At 34.9% G+C, this 21741-nt stretch overlaps 1 protein-coding gene across 5 annotated transcripts in view; it reads left to right on the forward strand.

The window, feature by feature from the left end:
- The window catches only part of LOC108046834 (protein phosphatase 1 regulatory subunit 16A), a 50456-nt gene that overhangs the window by 7276 nt on the left and 21439 nt on the right, over positions 1 to 21741 (forward strand). The window contains exon 1 of one of the 5 annotated variants that reach the window (XM_044458028.1): positions 16205 to 16626. The exons of the other annotated variants lie outside the window; for them this stretch is intronic. The gene's annotated coding sequence lies outside the window, so the exon portion shown is untranslated. Of the gene's footprint in view, positions 1 to 16204; positions 16627 to 21741 lie in introns of those variants that run through there. 5 annotated transcript variants of the gene reach the window in all.

Consider the following 21741-nt stretch of genomic DNA (forward strand, 5'->3'; position numbering starts at 1 on the left):
ATTAGCCTGTTGGCAGTTGGCTAGTACTTCAGAGCAATTTCCTTGTTTTGCGGAAACTTTTCCATTTCTTTTCATAATTTTTCTTTCGACCAAGTTTTGCCGAGCTCTAAATTGCCTCCTCTTTTCCTGCGTAATATCCATTAATCAAACTTCTGCTCTTTTTCCAATCTCTTCTATTTTATGTTTCTCTATAATTTTTGTTGCTCCTTTAACTTGTTTTCCTACGGGTTTATTTTTTTTTGTTTTTTATTATTGTTGCGGGCACAAAGTTTTTTCTTTAAAGGGGCACATTGCCCTTGGGCTTCTCAGCCAGTTGATGACCCCGCACGCGATTTTACCTCTCTATCTCTAACCACATTTCATTCTCTGGCTCGTGAATATTTCACGCTTTTTCTAATTGCCAAACGACTTCTGTTATAATTTGTTGGTTCTTTTTTCAGCTGATTTGCGATAGAGAAACAGAAACTGTCAACGCAAGTTGAAGATAAAAAAAAATTGAATAGAATTTTTTGCCATTGTTGTTGTGATTATTTAACTGTTTTTTCATTGCTGTTGTGGCATGCTAAAACAAAGGCTTGCCATTCAACTTCGGTCATATGTTCTAGATATGATTAGAGTCACCTAGAAAAAAATGAACAAACAAAAACCAAATTGAAAATTCATTTAGGTGGAATTCACCTACACATTCATATTCATATATATATTAATTTGGTCATGAGGTTTTTCTTGTTCACTCTTAGTTAACTGATATTGATATCTGAGTGTCAAGCTATCAATACCATTTTTTATTGGTCAATTAAAAAGTTAGAAAATCGCATTCCATTTAGGGAAGTAAGAATAAAAAGTGAGATAGTATTGTTATCAAGGTAAAGAATTTAAAGCTTAAGGAAGACTTTAGTTTTTTTCATAAACAAATAAATATGCAAATAAAAGGTAAATACTAACATTTAAATAAAAGTCGAAACATGATAATTTGAACTATTTATAAATGTTCGTACATTGAATTCATAAGCCAAACTTTAATGTTTCCATTAGTATATACAACTGAAATCATAATGCTGAATATTCATAACTTGGGTTTAAATTAAAATCAATTAAACATTTTATGTATATAGGTAATCTAATAATTCAGTTCACTATAATTTCTTAAGTTTATTTATAGTTCATTAAATTCACTATATTTTACTAATTCAACAACACCTTTAGTGTACCCATCTAAAAATATCCAAGCAATTCGATGTCAACCAAAAACAAAATATTATAAAAAATTTATTATCCATGGGCGACAGACAGATAGACAGAAAATGCAATATATAGAGGCGCACACGATCCGATTTGGGACTACATTAGTCTATATATAGGCGACTGTCATAACAGTATCCCCCGAATAGCCCCTTCCCCACACCTTTCCACCTTATAAAGCGGTTCTGTTCCAGTGACAAGCCAACAAAAACAATGGCAATACCAGCAACAACAATTCAAATTCAACTTGTTTTTGATTAGATCATTCGAGGCGAAATGTCAGTCAATAAAGGGTGGAAAGGAGGGGAAAGTGCGGGGTGGTTATACTTGGACACCGCCCCTTTTCGTCCCCCTCAGTTTAACCTGCTGTTGGGTGCGATAATTAACTGAAATAGACCCGTGACTGTCAGTCAGCCAGCCACAAGACATTCTACATAGCTATACATAAATATACACTATATGTGCGTACAGTGGGTTTTAAAGCTAATATAGTTTTTAGTCATATAGCTTCATTTCATTTAAAAGTTAATAAAGGTAATTCGAATTGCTTATATACATACATACGAACAATGATTTATTCATTTTATTATTTTTTTAAGACCTTACTTAGTCCAATATTTTTATACTTTAAAAACTTGTTATATTTTTAATGAATAGTAAAATCTAACAATTTTTTTTTAATATTGTCTAGTATATTATATTATATTATACTTTAATAATCATTTGTAGCTCAAATAGAATCAAAAAATTGTAAAAGTTAAGAATGGTAGAAACAAGCCATGTATCTTCGTGCTCAATTAAAAACTTTGTATACTCTGGAACGCACTGCATTTCTAAAGATATGTGGATATATAATTTTATTTCTGCTGGCGTGTGGGTGTCGTTAAGCACTTGAGTTGCAATCACATTTCACGGCAAGACTGCAAAAGTGGGCTAGTTAAAAATGTCAAGAAGAAGTACCGCGCTGAAAGCTATAAAAGCAAAAAAGTCTGAAAAGAAGAGGAAGATTGGGTGAGGAAGGGAGAAAGCAGAAAGGAAGCCGGCCAAAAGACAGGCATTGAAACTTTTTGGCCTACACTGAGAGAAACAACAGGGTTCACACTTATATAGTCCTTCTAAACATTAAATAAATATTGCTCTGATTTGGAACATGAAACATTATGGAAGATTGTCTTAGACATTTTTGAATTTTATAATTTAAGATTAAGAATTCCGAGCTCCTAATCAAATAAATCTTTTGTAAAGAACTAACAATGAAATGAGTTTAAGTAATATTGTTAGACATAAAATTGAAAAATATAAAAAAAATTTTAAAGTACAAAATATTTTTTTCTGTACAAGTGAGAGAGGAATTCATTCAGTTTTTTTGTAACCACGCCGGCAAAAGTTTCACCTCTCCTAGCCCCTCAACCTTCTTACCTGGCGACTCGGCCAGGTGCTTAAGACCATTCACTGATTTTTTTTAATAACTCACGACTTTGGCCATGGCTTTGACAAGCTGTTAATGGCATTAAACGAGAGAGGACGGCAGAACTAGAAATCTCGGTTGCAAAGGAAGCAAATTCTTTGCAAAGCTGTGGAAAAAATTGTTGGTCATTTAACAAAAAGCAATTTCGCTCAACTCAACTTGCTTTGAGAACTATTTTCTTATTTTTTTCACTTTTTGTGTAGCCCTAATTGGTTTCAATTTGAAATCGAAACGCATTTCAAAGAGATTTTATTGGTATGTTCTCTAAAATGCGTTTTCTTCATATTTCTCTGCAAAAATTTTGCAAATTGTTTTGTGGTTGATGTGATAGAGCAAGCGATTGCTGTCCTAGGCCGTATTTTTGGCATATTTTTGTGCCAGGAGAAACAGTTTATGAGATACCACTAATTGGCCATAAAATTGTATAAATTTCATGTGTCGGTTTTTCCCACTTCCGTGGCCAATTAGTCACCTAAAATGTGGTGCGGTCAACTTTTGTGATACCTTTTAATCCATGAGTATGTTAAAGGTAGAATAATATAGTTGAAAACGTTCACAAAAAAGGTTAAAAAGAAATAATACCACAGTTACAGCATATATTAATAGAATATAAAGTTTTCAATATTTTTTTTAGGAAAATTTAATATTTTTAATATTTAAGCAATAATAAACATTTTTTTAAAAATAGTTTTCTTGATAAAAATAGTACTATTTTGTTTACAACGCATATGCTTTTTATAATATTTGCTAGGGAATTTATTGAGTCATTCAATTGGATTTTTTTTTGATTATGGTTTTCTTGTCTGTAAACTCTTTTGATAAGCTTAAAGCTGATATAAAATGCTGACCATGCTGATAATTTAATTCTCCTCAAATGTAATTGCTGGCAATAAATCATTATTGTTTGCGTGGAATACACAAAGGTAAAAATAATTGATGATAAAGACAATACATTTATTTAATTTTATTAAAATTGCAATGGAAAACCGTCAATGTGAAAAATAAATTTAAGTTAGCAACTGAGATAGCAAATTTATTGAATGCCACGGGTTAAAGAAAGCATGAAATAATTTTGGTTTTTGCCACTTTTTCCAGAAAATCTCTTTCCAAAGAACCCAATCAAATATTTATGTACCATTAACAATTTGCTGAGCGACACTTGACAGGACAATAAAAACAAATGTCAAAAAAAAAAACGGATGAAATATTAATGCCATTAAAAATTTAATTTCAATAAAGGCGGCGAGAAAAACTCAATTAAAACCAAATTTGCGTGCCACCGCATGAAAACCAAGAGCAAAACACAATCCAAAACAAATTTTCATTTGTGCGAGTGAAAAACATTTGTCAATACTGTAAAGCTACTGGGTAACTTTTTATTCTATTTTTCTACCGGTTTTACTTACTTTGTTTGCCATTTTAATGAACCCGCTGGCCGCTAAATAAACAGAACTCCCCGATAGCCGCAGAATTTCATATTAATTAGTGGTCAAGGGGGGCAGTATTCCTTTGGGGGCCATGTGCAATTAAAAAACTCAACCGAAATTTTAGGAGCATCTATTGGACCAGCTAAGCCAACTAAGCCAACATTTAACCCAGTTAACTACTCTACCTTGACTCACCTGCATCTTGAAAAGCAGAAGCAAAAAAGCATAAACAAAGGAAAGCCGTAAAACTAAAACTAAAGCCATTTCCCTCACAGAAGCGCGTGCCGGTAAAACAATTTTCCAACTATCTCCCATCTACATCTCTCATCTACACACAAATACAAAACTTTGGTGAATTCCGTAAAGGGGAAATACCCATCAGCGAATTCGTCTCTTTCCGCAATATTTGTGCATTTCCTGTCGTACAAATATTTCCCATGTAACAGCTTCCCCGGAGTTTTCCTAGGTGGATTCCACTTCTCTCTAACAGTAACAGTAACAGTAATAGTAACAACGTCAACAACAATAGGGCCAACATAGCCGGCGCAACACTGTTGCCAACTTTGCTAACTTTTTGGCCAAAAATAAATGGAGTCGAATTTGCGAGGAGTCGTTTTACTTGAAATGGACGAATTACAGGTACCCTTGTTTTAACATCCCACTTTAAAAGTTGTATATCCGAAAGAAATTATTCAATACTTTTACTACATTCTGATATTAAAAAAATATATAAGTTTATTAGTTTCTGGTAATTTTAGACATATTTTATATATAAATGATGTTTAATAAAATTATAAAGTATTATGCTTAAAACAATCTTTAAAATATCTTGTTTCGTGTGAAACAGTTTGTTTGGTCTTGCAAATTTATCACTATTTTTCTTCCAATTGCCAAGGAGTCTGTTTTGGTTTGTTGTTTAACTGTAGAGCTCTATTCCCCCAAGGGTAATTTGGTTAAAAAGTTTTCTCTGCAGCTGCATTCGCTGCAAAAGGAGAAAGAGTCAGAGACAAAGGCTGGTAGGGAAGAGGTGGCTGAGAGGCGGTCTACACCGCTAAACAAAAGCAAACAATGTAATGCCAGCAGCAGCGACCACGCACAACGAAAACAACAAAGTTGGGGCAGACCACAGGCGTTCGGAAAATGGGGAGGGGTAACTGCGTTAGGAGTCACAAACACTGTTATAGTACTGCGAAACAAATTTGGATCAACATTCATTAAAACCTTTTTAATTATTACTTTAAAAAATGTACTTTAAATTTTATACTTTTTAAAATAAATCTAAAACAAATCTCCAGTTGTTTAAAACTACTTGAACAGTATGCTATAAACAATAGAATTTTGTCTTTTGGAATCAGGATGTTTAATAACTAAATTAATAACCTAGATCTAAATATTTATCCATCCAACAACAATATATATCAACCTATTCATTTATTCTATAAATATTTATATGGAATTCTTTATTCTCTGTGTGGAAGAGAAAGGACGAGAAGACGGATATTGCCACGGCTAAAAAAAAAAGAAGAAAAACAGCATTTGCGGGAGAATAGAGAGCAAAGTGGAAACAAAGCGACATGTTGCGCCTGAAAGGTTCTTTGGAAGGGGGAATCCTCCAACAATCCCATCGCCACACTTACACAGACACACAAGGTTGACCTTCACTGGGAGCACGTGGTGTCGGAATGGTAACCAATCTTGGATCCGGAATGTCCTGGTTTTGGGGGTAGGTGTTGGGTGGATGCGGTTGTCTGAACTGGAATCCAGGGTTAGCTTGAAGATATGTACATATGTATATTCTTGTTTGTTTCGGAATTTCCAGTCCGACACAATTCGTTTGGGTGTCAGTCCGTTTTTGGTAAAAGTTAGTTAGCCGTTTCTTTAAATTGGATTCGTTTAAAAGTTTGATAAAGCTTGACATCAACTAAACAGTAGATAATAAAACTACCAGACCAGTTGAAATGCTAATAGCAGTTTATAAATAGTAAAAAAAATGTTCTTCTAATGTTGTTTGTATATATTATTTTATTGAATAATTAATTTATTTATTTATTTATTTCAGTATTAGCTAATATACATAAATCGCATTTACAATATAATAACTAAATTAGGGGAAAGGAGTAGCTAGCTACAGTGGCCATCGACTCGACAATTGATAACAATTTTGTTACATTTATATGTGTGATTTAACATTTGATGAGAGGGGATATTAGTTAATGAAAAGAGGTGTTTAAATTTGATGTATAATTTTACATATCCGTAAGAAAGATAATAATAGTTTGGAGTTGGTAGCTGTTAGGTCAGTTAATAGATTTGATGGCGTGGTGGTACCAAATAGGTTTGTTCTGATGTTTTGGTAGTGTCCGCAGGTGTCTAGTATATGTTTTACTGATAGTTCTTCTCCACACTTAGGACAGTTTAGCCGGTTTTCCCCATTAAGGATGTGCTTATGTGTCAGATTTGTGTGTCCGGTTTTTAATCGAGTGAGAATGGCGCATTCCCTTCCGTTGATCGAAATAGGGAACTTGAAGTCTTTCTTTTCGGGGTTAAATTGTTTATACCAGTGGTTAAACGACGACCAGTCATCCAGTTCGATGTCCAGCAAAATGTTTTTGATGCTTTTCCAGATGTCTTGTTGGACTCCAGGTATGATTGTGTGGCACGGAGCCCGTCCGGCTAATTTTGCAGCTTTGTCGGCTAACTCGTTCCCAATTATTCCTATATGAGCCGGGACCCATAATAGTTTAATTTTGCTATTGTTTTTGATGCAGAGGTGACGAATTTCGGATAAAAGGTTATTGTTATTGTAGAAGTTTTGTACTCCTTGCAGGGTGGACAGACTATCACTGCAGATGATATAACTTCCCTTAAGTTCGAGAGCAAATTTAATTGCCTTAACAATAGCTACTGCTTCCGCAGTAAAAACTGAGAAGTGGTGAGGTAGCTGACCCCATGAAACAATTAATCCGTGTTGGTCAACCACTGCAAAGGTGGTAGAGGTGTCGGACTTTGAACCATCGGTGTAAAGCCATTTTTTATCGGAGTATTTATGGGTTACTTCTGCGAATAGCTGCTTAAACGTTGTAATTGGAGTCCTTGATTTTTGGAAATCATGAAGTGTAGTGTCTATGGCGGTGGAGCGTAATTTCCACGGAGGGGATGGGATGACTTTGTTCCAACGATAAGGCGATCCTATGTTGTGTCTCTTGATAAAGGTTATACATCTTCGTATCGTAGATTGGACTTTGAATTTCCTACGGTGCTTCGAGGCAACTTCATAGTCCTTCAGCAGAATAGAGTTGGTTGAGCACATGATTTTTGGTATTAATTTAAATGTAGTTTGCGCGACTCTGTTTTTAATGTCCGGTAATCCTGCTTCGGCTAGGATGCATTTAGTTGGGGTCGTTGGAAATGCGCCAATGCTACGCCTGACGGCCGCATGATAAGGAGGTAAGATTTTTCTTAAGTTCGATGGCGCGCACCAGCCGTAGATGGGGAGGCCATAATCAATTATGGACAGCAACAAAGCTCTTGTCGCTTGTATAAGTGTAGTCCGGTGGATGAGAGATCGCTTAGATGTTAAGAATTTAATAATGTTTAGTCTATTGGTAAGTTTAATCCTAAGTTCGCTACAGTGTTGTTTAAATGTGAGTCGTTTATCAATTGTCAGGCCAAGTATTTTAAGAAAAGAAACGCGTTCTATATCTATGTCATTGTACGATAATGGTGGGTATGTACAGCGCTGTTTTTTACAAATATGAAAAACCTTACATTTATTTACAGCAAGGGTCGCACCGGAGGTGTTACCCCAGGTTTGGATTTCATTGAGGACTTCTTTAAACTTATTATTAAGTGTAGTAGTATTCTTACATTTGCTAAAAATTATGGCATCGTCTGCATAAACTGACAGTTTAATTTGCTTATGTCTTAATATTATGTTATTTAAGGACTGGAAGGCGATCATGAACAATACCACAGAGAGGGGCGATCCTTGTGGGATGCCATTGTGGAGAATATAGAATTTAGATAGAGTGTTGTTAACTCTTACTCGGATAGAACGGTTGATCATGAAAGCCTTCGCTAAGTTGAAGGTCTTTTGACCTACCCCCCACCGGGAAAGTTGATCCAATACCGTATGCACCCCAACGCGATCGAAAGCCCTTTCAAAATCAGTTGCCAATATGGTAACATGATTTTTGGTAGAAAGGGCATCCGATGCGTAATGGTGGAGATGCAGAAGGGAATCAAGAGTGCTATGCTGTTGTTTAAAAGCTGTTTGGTGGGGGCTGATAAGTTTTTGTTTTGTAATGAACCACATTAACCTTTTGGCTAACATTTTTTCTAGGGTCTTGCTTAAACATGAGAGTAAAGAAATAGGTCTAAATGATGTTATTTCGTGTGTTGGTTTGTTAGGTTTTAAGATAGGGATAATTATGGCAGATTTCCACACATGAGGGTAGGTACCCCTAGCGAGCATGGCGTTATACATTTCTAATAGGCGGTATTTAGCTTCGGAGGGCAACTGTTTAAGCATTGGGTATGAAATTCGGTCTATACCGGGTGTTTTCCCTTTCGCATACTGAAGGGCATATTCAAGCTCACTAAGGGTAAAATTGGAGTCAAGGTCTCTGGAAGCGGTCGACAGTTTGGTAGGTGAGTATTCCTGAGAAAGAATTTCTTCTTTACGAGTCTTGTAATGGTGGGAGAAATTGTCATCCTTAGAGAAGTCCGACCAAAAGTTCCCAAATGAATCGCAAATGTCTACGGAGTGATGGAGAACTTCGTTGTTATATTTAATTGTCCTGAGGGTATTTGGGAAATTACCTATTAAGCGATTTAGGTCAGACCAGATTTTTTTGGTCGATGATAGAGGGCTTATATTCGAAGTGAATCTTTCAAAGGATTCCCGTTTTGCTTTTTTGGCATTGTATTTGAAAAGAGCATTAGATTTTCTGTAAGAAATTAGAGCAGCAGTGCTCTGAGTTTGTTTGTATGCGTGCCAAAGAGATTGCTTTTGTTGCCTTAGATCTTGCAGAGTTTTGCTCCACCAAGGAACATTACGCGGATGTAGAAAGGGTTTGGTTTGTGGGATTGCTACATTAGCTGAGGCTTTGATTCCTTTTATTATTTTGGCGGCAAACAGATTTAAGTCGTAAGTTGCAGGGAAATTAAATTTATCTTTGCATTTGGCCCGATACAGATCCCAATTGGCTTTGTCTATTTTAAATTTAGGAGATGGCAGTATGTTTATGGGATTAGTTTGAAACTGAATCTTTGTCTTTAAAGGATAGTGATCGCTTCCGTATAGAGAGTCTTTTACTGACCACTTACAGAAAGGGAACAGCGATGCGGAGGCTAATGTAAGATCAATAGCCGTGAATGAGTTGTGAGTGGAATGATGGGTAGCAGAGCCGTCATTGAGGAGAGTTAAAGTTGATTTGTTTATGACTTCTTCTATTTGAAACCCTCTGGAGTTATGCGAAGATGATCCCCACAATGGACTCCAAGCATTAAAATCTCCCACATATAGGATTGGCTTGCTAGAAAGATCTACTATTTTAAGAATTTCGTTGGCTGCTACTAATTGAGATGGAGGTATATATGTATTAAAAATACAGATTTTGGGATGGGCTAGGATTTCAATACCTAAAGAGCAAGTATTGCTGTTGATTGGTATGGGCTTGTGGGGAATGTCTTTACGTACGAGTATGCTAACACCTTGTTTGGCATAGGTAATAGAGGTAAAGTTATAAAAGTATCCAATAAATTGCTTGGGGTAAGCAATATTCGTTAGGTTGGCATTAATATGTGTTTCCTGAAGGCAAATAACATCAGGGTTGGTATTGTTTATCAAAAGTTGTAGTTCGTGATAATTGTTAAAGTAACCATTCATGTTCCATTGTACTAGTGTAATGGACATAAGTGGGAAGAGAGAGAGGATGTTATTTGGTTTGGTTTTGGATTGACGAAACTATGAATCACTCATAGCATCGTCAGGTTCGCGGGCATTTAAAATAATATTGTGTGATATTGATTTATTATGATTTAAAGATGTTGCTCGGCTGCTGCTTTCATATTCAGCATGGATTTCTTGTAAGTATGCATGTGATGCAGGAGATAAGTTATACTTGTTATGAGCAAGTGAAGTGGATTGCTTTAGGTGATAAGGGGTTGTGGGGATAGGGGACTGGGGAATCGGGGAATGGGATGGGGAAGTGGAGGGGGAAGGGGTTTTTATCGGGACTTCGTCGGTGGAAGCGATTTTAATTTTGTCATTTTTGTTTTGGTTTGCGTTTTCGCTACGTTGATGTGATGTTTTGGCTACAGAAGAATATGAAGCGGTATTAACCGAGTTATGTGATGTTGTTTTGAATATTGTTTTGGCCTCACGCATAGTGCATTTTCTGACTGTTTTTATTTTGAGTATTTCTTTTTGTTCTTGGTACTTAGGGCATTGCCGGGAAGAGGCCGAATGCTCGCCAGAGCAATTTGCACAGCAGATTTTAGTGCATTTGTTTGGGGAATGGGGTGGTAGGGCACATTCAGCGCAGATTGGGGTGTTTACGCATTTTTTAGTTGTGTGACCGAGGAGTTGGCAAGTCTTGCATCTCATGGGGTTTGGTATGTACTCGCGAACTTTAACTGAGTGCCAAGAAATTTCGATTTTAGATGGGAGGTTATAAAGTTCGAAGGTTATTAGAATGACTCCGCTGGGCTTGGATACACCATCGTAGGATTTCATAAATTTATAAACTTCCGTAACCTTTTGTGTTTTAAGTTCATCGACGATTTCTTTCTCGGGAATGTCGCAGAGGTACGGGGCATAAACTGTCCCTTTCACAAAATTGAGGGCCTCGTGGAGCTTACACTGTACTTTGCATATACCGGTGAGCTCGGTAGTATTTATAAACTTATCAGCATCGGCTTGAGATTTAACTAGCATAAGTAAATTTCCGTCTCTAAGATTCGAAATGGTCAAAATGTTTTTGGAGATCATTTTAAGGGCGCGGTGGACAGCGAAGCATGAGAATTGAGAGATTGTCTTTTCAGTATTGATGGAGGCGATTGTTATATATCTTGGATTATCAACTGAGGTAGGTGGAAGTTCAGGGAATGCAATATTCAGTTTTTGGGGTTGTCTTCTTTTTTTTGATGGTGGGCTGATGGCAAGCGGCGCAAACCGATTGTCGCCCAGGTTTGGAGGCCCTGGGCCCATGACGGGGCTTATTGGTTTTTATTCTTTAGTTGTTTTTTATAAACAGTTGATTGAAGACTATTTCAAAACACGATGAAAAAATAAGAAAGATAAGAACCACGTGGGTCCAAAAAGAACAGTGACCGATCGAGAACCTCTGTTTGGAGATAAGAGACGTCCGCTCGCGACGAGAGATAGTCGAAGACTGGAATAATTAATTACTCTTTATTGTCGTAATATATTTGTATTTATTTTTTAATATTCCTTTAAGCTTTATTTAAACCAAGCATAAATCTTTAAGATTTTAGAAGTAATTGTAATAAATATTCAAGCATTTCATGTTATGTTTATAGAATTCATATTTTTAGATGGTTTACCCTTGAAAAGTTCATTAACATAACAAATTAGATAAAAATAAGATACAAATATAGTTTGATAAGATAGCTGTTTAAAGCATGTAAACAATTTATATTATGTGTGTGACTACCTCTAATTGAATGAACAAATACAAATTTTAGGAAGTCCGCTCAGATAACGATATCGATTTTTTGAGAGGAACCCAATTTAACTTAAAATAATTACTGTGTTCTGCCGCCCTGTTAGTCACGCTTTAATCGCACTCTTCATTTTTCATTTTTGTTACTAATCCTCGCAGCTGTTGATTTTATAAAGAACTATACAAAACAGAGCAAACACTGCAATAAGATTAGCAGGCCAAACAAATTTGTATTTAGAGCACTTAGGCACATCCCGATTGGAAGAATCGAGAGCCACAAAGTGCTTTTTCCCAACCAACCTATTAACATTCAACGTCATCCAATTTATGTTATTTATATTACGCAATTTAGCCCGCTTATCGACAATCAAATAATTAGAAAAGGTGAAGCAGGTGAAACAGGGTGAAACAGGGCGAAACCCCACAATGCCAATACAAATTATGGGACTTGCCCTTTTGCGGTCTTTAAGGCTTCCTTTTAACAATAACAAAAGACAGAGCAAAGGAAAAACAAGATAAAAAGAGTTGGGTACACAGAAAAAATTAATGATCGATTGGAGGTTAAATAAGCTTTAAAAACAAATTGGATATGTTATAGGTAATGCTTTTTAATTTAATTGATATTTATTATTATTTGTTTTAGAAGGGTCCTAATGTTTTTAAAGGGTATCGCCAATTTGTTAATATAACTCTTATTAAACATTTATTGAATTACAACTGATGATTTTTAAATGCTAAGAAGTGTATTCGTATCACCGTTCGGTTCTGCATCATTCTAGTCAGAATATTTTAATAGAATAGAATCATGCTATCTAGCATTAAGTTTGTCAAATTTATTGTCAACTTTTCGAAACTTTTGCGAATACAAGTGACTCTTGAGACTGATATACATGCAGGACTGATTTAATTCCACTTGAAATTCATATTTTTGTTATGTGTAGAAAAAGAACAGCTACAAGTTTGTTTAACAAAGTGGTTTTCAACACCCTATAAAAAACATTTGCAAAAAGCAAAAGAAAAATACGAAGGAGAGGAAAAAATAGCAAAGCAAAGGCAACAGTAACAAAAGCGCAAAAAATAAAAAATAACAAAAAGTACAAACCCAGGCAAATTTCCCGTTGTTTCCGCACGTAAAAGTAAAAGGCAAATAAATAACCGTTGAGAGAAATGTAAACAATGCAGGCCAAAGATGCACAGCAGATGAACAAGAAGAAATAGCAGCAGATGAAAAGATGAAAAGAGGAAAATGCAAAAGCACAAATAGCAACTGAAGCCGGTTCAAGTTGAACTTTCCTAGCAAGGTTTTTTCATTATTTTTTTGTGCTTGTGCTATGCAAAAATTTGCACTCAAGAAGGGTAGACCAAGTGGAAAAGAGGGAAAAATAACTACATTCAGTCCTAATGAACGAGCTAAGCTGAAGAGAAGGAGCAAGCCGAGCATAATGGAGATGGGATAAACAAAATGGAGAGAATTGCTTAATTTATAGGGTTTACTCGGGTGGCAAATCCTTGAAATTTTCGACACTGGCAACAAAAGGAAAATCAATTTTTGATTACCAGATATTGTAAGAATAATATTTTTGTGTCGAAGACTTTCACTTTTTTTTCGAAATTTAAAATTCCCACACATTTAAGGTACGTAAAAAAGTAGTTATTTTTGGAAAATTCCCTAATTACCTTTTTTGTCATTTTAACCACTTGGAAAATGTATTTATTATTACTCAGATATTAATAAATTATTTTTTTGCGCGAAAATTACTTTGTATTAACATATTAATGTCCAATATAAATTATAATTAGCATTTATTGAATGTCAACACATGGTTAGCTTGTGGTTGTCATTATCTATTTGACAATTAATAATAATAATTTATCTATAATTTTGAACAACATTATTTGAATGTTAACACGTTGTTATTTAGTGAAAATTTGTTCTAGCTCTATCTAAAATTTGCACGGAAAAAAAATTGTTCACAAGTTTAGACTTAAAATTAACAATAGTTATAAGCTGCGGTGTAGATAACCAAGTGTAAGTTTCATAAATGCGGCGTAATATTAATGCACTGTACGTGCAAAAATGACTGTAAATACTTGATTAGTTCTCCAAGGAAACCTAAAAATTATTTTTAAAAAAATAACACTTGAATGGAGCAACTCTTTAAAAATTACGCATACGTCATATAACGTATACGCCATATTTTAATAAATCGTTTTCGTTTGCGCATTAACGTGGAAATTCAAAAACCAATTTTAAAAGTTCCAAAAAAAAATTGAAACAAAATCAGTGATACAAAAAACGGGAAACGGCAAACAAGTGAAATGGAGCAAATCTTTAAGCAAATGTCGAGTGGGCGGCAATTGATAAACTGCGCCAGATAGACCAGCAATAAAAATAGGTTGAGGGAAAAGGGTGGAAAAAACACAGTGGCGCATTTTCCCCCGCCCGATTTCCCAGCCTTTTTCCCACCGGGGCAGACATTGCCAATAGCGCAACGTTTCGGAAACAATTTGAAGGCCATAAAACTTGATGTGGCTGCTGTCATAAAGGAGGCGACACCAGGCACAGATTCTACCCCCATTTTCCGACCTCCGATTTTCAAGAAGTTAGGTGAAAACTGCGACGGTACTCAAGATGCGGCAGATGCGAAAATTGTGGAATACGGAAAATTCAGATACGAATACGGCAAAGGCAGACTAGCAAACTCCGGCGGAGGACAAGGCGGCAAACGTCGACAAAAACAAACAAATAAACATCAAGCAGCTGTTTTTGGCGCCGCCAGAGAGAGTGTGAAGAGAGAAAAGAAATTGTGAGAAAGCCAGAGAGAGTACAATGGTGAGAGAACAACAATAACAATAGATTACCTTTATTACAGCTCTCTGCCGGGTACAGTAAGAGCTCGAAAAATAAAACGCGTCTTCTTCAATCATTGAAAAATTATAATTAGCAAAGAAATTGTTGTTATAGAAAATCACTTTGTAATAGTAAGAAATATTAAATAAGACTAATTAGTACTTGTAAGAAAAGGGTAAAAGTATAAATAACTAAATACTATTAAGAATTCATTAAAAGTAAAAAATATGTAATTAAAAGCTAAATTCATGTTCAAGTGTTTTGCAAGAAACAATATTTTCTCAATATTTGTGCCACTATTGTAGGCACCACCCTCTGGTGCGCCTGCTTTCTCTCTCGGTCTTCCTGGCTCTCGCCCACTTCATCAATCTCTCTCTTGCAATTTCTCACCGCCCACCTACATACGGGACTCACTCATTCATGGCCAGACTGTAAGACCCTTTTCCCTCCTCTCGCTTAAAGTCAGCTGCGCCTATTGGCAAACCAATATTACAGTTGTGGTCAAAGTAATAGCACTAAACTATAGTTTCAATATGGATAAAAATTACAAATATATTTATTTCTATACTTTTTTTTTGTCAAAGAGCTGGTAATTTAAAGTTTGTATTTGTATTTGAATATACCACATATTTTGTTTAATGAAAAAATTTCAAAACAAAATTCTGACCATCAATAGACTCTCAAATATGGATTCCAATAATTACCAAAGAGGTAACTTCCAATTAAATTAAACTCCATTTAAAAGGAACATACTATCTTTAATAATTTAAATATTGAATACTTTATACTATTATTTTGGGCACAACTGTGCGCTATACATTCGGACAGACACAACATCGACGAACGAATGGGAGAACGATGGGAGCGACGCCGACTGTAGAACGACGCTGCGGCATTTTGGCGCTTGGAATGTTGGCCATGTTTTTGAAACGGCTTCTGCTCCGCAGTCGTCGCTCTGCTGCCGCGAAGCAAGCAACAAAGTTCCGCAGCGGACTCGCAACCAGTTGAGTCCGTAGTCGCAACCGTAAATGCGAATACGTACGGATACGTCGTTTTAAGTACGGGCCTCAAGCCGTTTATTACGTATACGCACCGCGTGCCGTCGCTTGGCGAATTTTATTATTTTCAACGAGTGTCACAAGGCACAAGGCAAATATGACGCCAAAATGTAAATGAAAATGAGCGGGCGAGTCGAAAGAGCAAAAACAAAGATAACAACAGGGCAAACAACAACAATTGTTGGGCGAAATCAATGACGATAAGGCGGCAAAACACTTGGGCAAAAAATAATATGGCCAACAAAATGGTAAAATTCCTTTCTATTTAAAGTGAGAATAACAAAATTATATAAGAAATTATATATGAAAATCAAATAAATAAAAAAAAAGCTGTCAAAAGTAATAAACCAAATATTTCAAGAAAAACGAACCAAAACAAAAAAAATACACCGATAAAACAGTTATACAATATGAAAAAAGCATATTCAAAATAACAAAGAGAAATAAATAAAATCCAAACCCAAAAAGGGTAATAAAAAGTAAACAAAAGTTAAAATAAATAAAAATAAGCACAAAATTTTATTTTTTTGCCTTTGCATATTTTTTTACTCATTCACGTTATAAAAAGTGGTTAAAGACTGTAGATAAGGACATATAAAGTTTGCATGGTTGTCAATAGGTTGGGATATGTTACTCAGTTCCAATTTAATGTAAGTGAGTGCTAAGCAAGCAAATAGAAAACAAACAAACAAATCAAGCACAATAGAGTCATCTTACATTCCTTTCCAATTCATACTTCCCTATTCCGGCGCGTTTAATTCAACAGAAAATGCAACACAAATATTAGCAATGCCATAAAACAATAAACCCAAACGTATTAATTGCAATCTTGTGATAGTGGAAACGTGGAAACGAAGAGCCAGGCAAAACGAAAATAACAAACAAACATAAGGTAAATGATAAACCCAAAATATTTAGTTTGATAACAAATTATTCACAAGAACAGTCTGCGAAACGATAGAGATTATAGACAATTTTCCGAAATAAAGAAAAGTCTTAAAGTAAAATGAATACAATATATATAAGGAAATAAGAAATCTGAGTAAAAAAACATTTACGTTAATATTTTTATGAATTTGAATAATAACGACTTTAATATTTATTTCGTTTAAAAATGTGTTTCGTGTATCAAACACGAAAAAAGAATTTGGAGACATTATTGAACCGTTTTTCAGGAAATTTAAATAACAAAGGAAGTTAAGAAACGATAAATTTTAAAATAACATGAAACCCAATTAAAATTTTGTACGCGTTCCATTTAGCATTTCAAATTTCACATACTTTACATTTTTTCTTATTTGTCAACAAATAATTCCGAGAATAATTTACTTTCCCCTTTCATGGGTTCCGCATCTCTGTCGGATGCCATTTTCTAGCCAATTATTGGTCTATATGTTGGCCAATTGACGATGGCTGCCGATGACAGCTTTAAGCTTTTTGTGGAATAAATATGAATTTTGAATTTATGCTGAACAAATAATGATGCCAAGAAAATAAGTAAAATATGCAAAATAAATTAACTTATAACTGTTGAGAAATAAATTACATTCAGCTTTTGACTAATTTTCAATTTATAAAGAAAAATTAATAAATATTATTCTAATAAATTATTAAATAAGTTAAATACTTAATAGGCTTTATAAATGTTATTTTAATGAACTTAAAGAATATTTCTATTTTAAGTCTAACAATTTTTCATTTATGTTTAATAAATTAAAATGACTAAACTTAGTTAAAATAGCAATTAGGAAATTTCTGCTTTTGCTGACTGAAAATAAGCTTTTCACTTCAAACTTTTAATTAAAATAATTATTTATTACCCAAAACAGGAATTTCCCAAGTTCTTTAACAGTTTTCAAGCTTTACCGCAACGAAAACAAAACTTTAAATACTTTAATTTCATGGGAAAAACTTTCGGAATGAATGCCAAACCATACAGAAATCGAGTGCCAATAACAACTTGTCCTTAGACACCAAATTGGCTTCAATGAAAGTTCAGTTGCCAAAAATGTGGGAGGAAACAGATGGAGGATGCTCAAAAGTATGGAATGTTCAAATACCCTATTATATAATATTATTACGTATACGTATTTTCCGTAAATGTGAAATAGTAAGAGTTAATTTGTATCATAATTTGTTGTTGACTTAAAGTAATTTTAAATTTTTTTCAAGGATCATATAATCTATTAAAAGTAATATTTTTTTTCAACTTTTGAGAACTATTTCGCTTTACAAATAATTACATATTGAAATTGAATCTCTAAAAAAGTGGCAAGACTTTCACGACTTTTATCATACCCCTGGTAAGGCCACCAAAAAAAGGAAAATAAGAAAAACAATAACAAGCAGAAGGAATAACTTTTTCAATTGGCTTCCGCTCTTACAAGATTTATCCATATATAGATATGTTGGTGGATGGGTGTGTGGGATTAGATGGAATCATTCATTCACATGGATCATTGAGTGTGTGTGTGCGTAAGTGAGTTTCTGTTGGGATTCCTTGCCCTTTTCCTTGTTTTTTTTATTTACGCCACCAATTTGTGCTGACAGCTCCCATAATTTATGGTAGCCCACTTATTGATTACGCCAGAATCGCTTAAAGGTAAAAACATTTTCGATTTTAAAAGATTGTTATCAAACTGGGCAATAGATTTGCCACCTCGATTTTCCACTCGTTTGCTGTTTAACTGCTCTTCCGCATTTGCGGTCATAATTCGCTGGTTTAAAGTGCTCTCCGAAAATTGTACAGTGGAAATTGAATAAATTGAACTTCTGTTTGTTATATATAACATAATATAAACCGATATGAAATTTTAAAGAAAATTTAAAAACTATTCGAATATATACAATTTTAAAATCAATTTGAATTTATAAAAATTTGAATTTTTTGTGATCATTGGCTTTTCAATAGGATAACGTTCTGCTAAAAATGTTAGCATATTTTTGCGGGCCAATTTGGTCACCGTTTTGCTACAAAATATGGCCAAAAAGTGATTTTAAAACTCCACAAAAAATTGGAATTCAATAGAATGGACTGTATTTCAGTTCGGACCGCTGGCCAAGCGGAAACGAGAGCTGCGTTTAGCTGTTGCTGCCTCGCTCTGGCAGCAGCTTCCAGCCGTTTCCGTTTTCCGCTGGCTGGCCAAAATTCTCTGCGACATTTTTTTCGGTTTTAGCTGGAGGAAAAACGGTGAAGGTGGATGTTTTGTTGCAATTGTTTGCAATTTTGTTGCCACCACAAAATGGCCAACTGTTTTCGGGGCTAATCTGTTGCCAATTTGTTTCCTCTTTTGACCGCCAATTTTGGTTTTGTCGTTATGCAAAGGCTTTAAGTGCTTTTCACCAAAATTGTTAAAGGTTTTTCCTGATGTTAGGGCGTGCGTTGAAAATGAGATTTGCATATTTTCCTTTGCCTGCACTTTATTTTGCTTTCGTATAAAGAGTGGTATTATGCTAATTGTAAGAGTCAGATCCTGCTTTTAGAATTTATTCAAAGGGAGATTTTATTTTTTGAATATTTTTGTTTTCATTCAGATTTGCGTACATCACTCATTTGTTGTTGGCTTTCGCTAATTAGAAGCGTGCCTCAATTGCCTTTCCGAAATTTATGCAGATAAAGTCAGATCTCAAGGGAAAGAAAAAACAAAAAGATAGGCATTAAAGCTGGCTTCAAGGAACTTTCTTTTGTTTATAGAATATGAAATGGCAAGACTTTTCTGGGTTAAAGTTTTATGTAATATATTTTTGGGTATAACAGAACACTTTTAGCATTTAAGCAGAGTGCTGGCCAAATTATTTTATCGTATTTTCTTCCTATTAGTAAGCTCCATTTGTTTTCTTTTTTTAGCTTTTTGCATTTATTTCGGGAAATCCGCTTAAATCTTGGAATTGCTGATGGGGTAACTTGCAAACTAAGCTTATTTGCTTTGTGAATATGTATTTTTTTTTGCTTATAAGCAGAGTTTTAGATATGAAAAGCACATGGCAAGAATAAAGTAGATAAGACGAGCTGGAAGCATCAATTTGTAAGCTTCCTTGATTCCGTTTTCATACGCAAGCGTTGCTTTTTAACAAAGTAAAACTAAGCGGAGATAAATGGAATGGAAATTTAGTTGCTTACGTTTTTCTTGAGTTCATTAATATAACTTTAAATTACTTATTAAAATACTCGATTAAAATTTTTTTTAAAGTAATATATAAAAAGTCTGAGCTTAAATAATAAAGATTATATGATTAATAATTGAAAATAAACGATCCTATAAATAACAACTATCAAAATTTCATTATTTATAAAGTCACGCCTGCTTTAAGATAATAATTTTGATACATTTCTATAAAAAAAACCAATTCATTTCGCCTTATAAAAATTCGCTTTTTGATGGCCGATTGGCTGGCAGCCAAGCCACTTAAGTGCTAATGTTTCTACTGTCTGGGTTATTAAAGTTAAGCCAGCCCATTGTTGTGGGCTTCTTTAACTTTCATGGGGATTTACGGGCGAGGCATTAAATTGACAGCTCATTCCTCTGATATCTCTCAGGAGATGATCAATAAAGTCAATCCCTAGCAGCCAATTGACAGGTCTTCCACCAAACTTGGCTCTTTTCCTCCCATGCTTTGCATATCTTTAAGGAGAAATATTTTTTTACGACTGCTGCTTATGTAACCAACAAAGGGCGAAAAATGAAAATGATTTCAAAAATCATTCGTGTGTAAAAATGGCAAGCAAGTAGAGACATCGGCTTAATGGCTGCCTTACCCACAAAAGCGGGCCATACAAAAATTGTGGCCAGAGGCCTTGGGTGCCAGGAAAAATGGGGGTGAAGTTCGCCGCATGGAAAATCCATTTATCAAAACGACGTCCAAAGAAAACCGCAAACGCATCGCACAATTTGACGCCAAACAAGCAACAATAACAAGAAACAAATGATTTAAATTAATCCACTTAAGGCCACTTAAACGAAAAGACGAAAAATGTTTGCCATATATTCCCACGCTCCCACATACATATAAATTCATATATATCCCTGTTCATGTTCGAATAATCTGTGGATGAGTGTAAAATGTCAAACGCAGGGAGTCGAGTGGACTTCTGCACTGCAGGGAATGGCATGAAATAAATGCAAAAGAAAGCAGTAATATTGGAAAAATGTGAAAGCTTTCAATGGCATATTGACCGAAGTGGTATGGATGTGCACTTTAAAGGTGATTCTGGGTGAATATTATATGTATTTTGTGAGTGCCAACTGGTGAAGTGCAAATAAAGAAGAATCAATTCAGTTGCTTATTGGTGATTTGTAGTCTTGATTTACACATTTTTCATCATATAAGTTCCTTGATAACATTCATATGAAAAATTCTTTTAAATTTAATAAAAATATACCCTTTTTTGTTTAGAAAGATTTAGCTTGCGTATTATTTAACAAATTACAATTAAATTATTGTCAAGTTAATATTCATTCTTTTACATTCTAATATAACTCATTCTAATATAACTCATAGGCACATATGTAAAATGATTTTAATATTCGATCAATCTAGTTTTGCAATTATTTTTGTTTGGCTTACTATTCAACTTATGTAATTTAAATTGTCATTTAATTCGCTTAAAGTTAAATGGAATTTGCCTTAGGGTGTTATCTAATACTGTTAATCTGAAACGTATTTTTGCCACAAAGGGTATTGCTCACAAATAAGTGGGTTTGACGGGGTGACATATTGAAAAAGGAAGCCTTAGGAAAAAATATTTCGCAATTTCAATATAAAGCCTGGCGGCATGCTAAGTCGGCTAAGAACAGTCGAGGGCGGCGGCACGCCCCCAAATGTGGGTCAAACTACACTCGCAAACTCTCACGCAATTGTTGTTGCTTGGAGGGGGTAGGCGGAAAAAGGAAGGTTGGTAGGTTGTCAACGTAACGACCCCAAGCCGACCCGCTTTTGGCCAAGGCGCCGGCACCAGAAGCGGCAATAAAAACAATCGGGTCCTGCATATGCTGGACTTCGCCGCAGG

This window comes from Drosophila rhopaloa, unplaced genomic scaffold, assembly GCF_018152115.1.
Source record: "Drosophila rhopaloa isolate 14029-0021.01 unplaced genomic scaffold, ASM1815211v1 contig_163, whole genome shotgun sequence".
NCBI classification, from domain to species: domain Eukaryota; kingdom Metazoa; phylum Arthropoda; class Insecta; order Diptera; family Drosophilidae; genus Drosophila; species Drosophila rhopaloa.